Below are 4,755 nucleotides of genomic sequence, written 5' to 3'. Positions count from 1 at the left end.
AAAGATACAAACGTAGTGATCCAAAGGGGCACGTGCACCCAAATGTTTATAGCAGCAATGTCCACAATAGCCAAACTATGGAAAGAACCTAGATGTCCATCAACAGATGAATGGATCAAGAAGATGTGGTATATATACACAATGGAATACTATGCAGCCATCAAAAGAAATGAAATCTTGCCATTTGCGACAACATGGATGGAACTAGAGCGTATCATGCTTAGTGAAATAAGTCAAGCAGAGAAAGACAACTATCATATGATCTCCCTGATATGAGGAAGTGGTGATGCAACATGGGGGCTTAAGTGGGTAGGAGAAGAATCAATGAAACAAGATGGGATTGGGAGGGAGACAAACCATAAGTGACTCTTAATCTCACAAAACAAACTGAGGGTTGCTGGGGGGAGGGGGTTTGGGAGAAGGGGGTGGGATTATGGACACTGGGGAGGGTATGTGCTTTGGTGAGTGCTGTGAAGTGTGTAAACCTGGTGATTCACAGACCTGTACCCCTGGGGATAAAAATATATGTTTATAAAAAATAAAAAATTAAAAAAAAATCAACCACAGACCCAGTGAAGTTCAGGTGCTGTTGATAATATGATGTGAAAAAATAGACTTGTTTCTGGTTTTATGGATTTTATGCCCTAGTGTGTGAGAAAGATGTTTATTTTTCAAATGATTACAAATGTGAATGAGTAATAACTGTGATAAGAGTAATAAGGAAGGATGTAGAGGGCTATAATGGTGTATTATTATTATATGGTGTATGGTAGGGTGATGTTGATGGAGGGATCAGCCTGAGGGGTCAGGAAAGGCTTCCTACAGGAAGCGCCAGTTGAACTGAGTTCTTTAAGTATCATAGGAGGAAGACTAAAAAAAGCAAAGAGAGGGAGTGGGGAAGAATGACCAAGGGTCAAATAAGAGCCATGCAAAGACCCTGGTGTGTGGGAGAACATTCCAGTGAGATGGGTGGTGGTGAGAAGTAGAATATTTCAGTGGAATTTTTCAAACAGGTTTATCAACTATAGTTGAAAGGACTCACATATCACACCTTTATATAACCTTCCAACCCTAAAATTACCTGATTTACAGCATTTAATTGCTTGGTGACTTTTGGTTCAGTTTAGGGAAAGATGCTTTGAGAGATAAAATAACAGCAGGAGACAAGGTGTTTTTGGTGAGTAGAGCATAACACGCCAACACGTTGAGTAACCATATAGGGCAGCATATGATTAAGTAATACAGTGAAGGATCTACATGGCTGGAAAGATTGGAGGGCAGAGAAGAAAGCAGAGTGGGACAGGGCTCCTGTTGTCACCTCTTCTACTCAGCTAGAATTCTCTACTCTGCAGGAGAGAGTCTTACTGAAGAGAATTCTTGGCAGCTAGTAGGTAATCACTACATCAGTTGTCAGTTGTGTAACTCACAGGAAGGAGCAAGGACACAGCAGGTGGGGTTACCATTGCTGTTTTGTTCAAGATGTTTTAAGTGTATTGTCTCACTTAGTCTTCATATCCACTGTATGAAATAGTAAGTATTATTATTCCCATTTTACAGACAGGATCTAAGATTTACTGGTTTGGATCACCTGCCCATGGTTATACATTTATTTACACAATGGCCAGCCTGGGATTAGGACCTGGTTCTGCCTGGCTCTAAATTCAATGCTCCTTCCATAGCCCTACCACAGAGGCTTCCCTGCTCATTCTGGTTAGTGCATGTTTGTGTTTTCTTGCTTTATTAACTATATTTTAGTATTATATTCTTAATAAGGGAGGGAGATGAATGAATGGGGAAGGGAAGTCATTTTTTGAAGAATCTGCTATTCATCAAGAAATATGCTTACTGAGGCACCTGGGTGGCTCAGTAGGTTGGACAACTGCCTTTAGTTTAGGTCATGGTCCTGGAGTTCAGGGATCGAGTCCCGTGTTGTGCTCCCTGCTCGGCAGGGATTCTGCTTCTCCTTCTGACCCTCCCCTTTCTCATGCTCTCTCTCTCTCTCAAATAAATAAATAAAATCTTAAAAAAAAAAGAAATATGCTTGCTAATTACATAGAATATTTCATTTAGTGTTTACCAAAAACTTCATACTATATGGTATTCTCTGCATTTTACAGATGAGCAAATTATTAAGTATCAGCTCTAAGGTCTTTCATTTACCAAGGGAGCAGAGCTAGGATCAGACTGTGGGTCCACTTGCGTCCAAACTCCATACTCTTTCCAGTCCATCATATTATTCTCTGGGACCCTTCTAGTCATTGTTGTATCTTGCACTGTCACATGGATTCTCATATTCAAAAGTATTCATTTATTTTTACACATTGTACACCATTTTTGTGATGGACACTGCAGGAAGCATGGAGAACGGAAAAGAATCATTTTTATCTCTTTTTTTCTCCTATGGTCAGTACTAAACTTGTGATACTTAATTGTTGTACTGTTTCTTGGATTTTCTTCCATGGGTATTAACACTTAAAGGGGTCTTACAGATCACTAGTCGGGGGCACCTGGATGACTCGGTTAAGCATCTGACTCAGTCTTGTGTCATGATCCCAGTATCCTGGGATTAAGCCCCCCATGGGGCTCCTTGCTCAGTGGGGAGCCTCCTTCTCCCTCTCCCTGTCACTCCCCCCACTTGTGTTCTCTCTCTGTCAAATGAATAAATAAAATCTTTATAAAAAATTCCAGATCACCAATCAGTGTTTCATATTCTTTTTAAAAAATTTATAACAATTAAAAAAAAAACATATAATGTATTATTTGTTTCAGAGGTACAGGTGTGTGATTCATCAGTCCTATGCAATTCAGAGCACTCACCACAGCACACACCCTCCCTAATGTCCATCTCCTAGCCACCCCATCGCTCCCACCCCCTCCACTCCAGCAACCTCCAGTTTGTTTCCTGAGATTAAATCTCTTATGGCTTTTCTCCCTCTCTGGTTTTATCTTGTTTCATTTTTCTCTCCCTTCTCATATGATCCTCTGTCTTGTTTCTCAAATTCCTCATATCAGTGAGATCATATGATAATTGTATTTCTCTGATTAATTTATTTAGCTTAGCGTAATACCCTCTAGTTCCAACCACGTCATTGCAAATGACAAGATTTCATTTTTCGATGGCTGCATAATATTCCATTGTGTGTGTGTGTGTGCGCGTGCACGTGCGCGCGCGCACACACACACACACACACGTGCACATGCTCATCTTTATCCATTCATCTGTTGATGGATACCTAGGCTGTTTCCACAGTTTGGCTATTGTGGACATTGCTGCTCTAAACATTGGGGTACGCATGCCTCCAGTGTGTCATAGTCTAAAAAATTCTTATAATCAAGATGTAAAAATTCAGAACTTTTATACAATTTAGCAGCATATTAAAGAATACTACACCATGAGGAAGAGGAGTTATTCCAGGAACATAAGAATGAATTAATATCAATATATATATTAATAAAAATTTTTATACTAATCCTATAAAAAGTTTTCTATGAACATTCTCCAGACATAATGAAAGGTAATTGATTAATGCAACATCATATCTATTTTATGTATATGCAAATTATATGTGCATATATAATACATATATGTATAAATGCAATAAATACTTGTCTGCATGCATATAACACACACACACATACATGCTTCTGAAATTCTGCAAAAGAAGAGCTGAACAAATAAGGCATATACTAAGTTCTTGGATAGAAAAACTCAACCTAATAAAGGTAAAGTTTTCCCTACATTAATTTGTAAATTGAATAGAATTCCAATAAAAAATACCAAGACTTTTTAAAAAGATCTTATGGAAAAAGAAACAATAAGAGTAGGCAAAACAAACAAATAAATAAAAACAAAACAAAACAAAACAAAAACAGAAAAAGAGGAGCAATGAGGAACAAATCGTATCAGAAAGCTTTCATAAATTAGACTGGTGGATAAATAAGACCAATGAAAAAGAATCAAAATTCAAAATATATATGAAATTCAAATATATATATAGAAATCAGAGTATGTTAAGTTTAGCGACTCAATTCAGTGTATGTGTGTATGGAAGGGAGCAATAACAGATTAGTCCTTATAGTAATAACTGGGTAGCCATTTGGAAAGTAAGTGGATTCACATTCACATTATAAACTAAGATGAATTCTAAATGGATCAAAGACTTTAAAAATGAAATCAAAGAAATAGAAGAAAATATGTGAGGATTTCTTGTTACTTGGGAATAGGAAAAATCTTCCAATTACTATACAAAATGCAAAAGGCATAAGAAAAAATACTGATAAATCTTTATATATCTAAAAATTCTGTATGCAAAAAATTGCTATAAGCAGAGTTAAAAGAGGAATGACCCTACGCAGAACATCTGCAACTTATAACATAAGGCTCATCTCTCTAATATATAAATAGCTCTTACAAATCAATATAAAAAAAGGTGGTTAACCCCCTAGAAAAATGGACAAAAGATACAGACAAGTCAGAGGAAAGGAAAATCCCAAACTAAAGACTTACAAAGAAATAAAAAAAAAAAAAGGCTATAGAAAGACTTATAAAAGGGAGAGTCACTTGACTTTTTGCATAAGAGGGGAAATTAGAATTATACTCATATATCATTTTGACCTATCAAATTAGCAAAAGTTCAACTATGCAATGATACTCTCATGTTGCCAAGACTTTGTAGAAACACTCCTATATGCTCCCAGTGGGAGGGAAATTGGTATAGTTTAAACAATATTAAACAAAATTATAAATACATATCT

This window comes from Mustela putorius, unplaced genomic scaffold, assembly GCF_011764305.1.
Source record: "Mustela putorius furo isolate JIRA1106 unplaced genomic scaffold, ASM1176430v1.1 tig00003853_pilon_pilon_pilon, whole genome shotgun sequence".
Taxonomy (NCBI): Eukaryota; Metazoa; Chordata; class Mammalia; order Carnivora; family Mustelidae; genus Mustela; species Mustela putorius.
The sequence above is the reverse complement of the archived record's forward strand: the minus strand, read 5'-3'. Positions refer to the sequence as shown.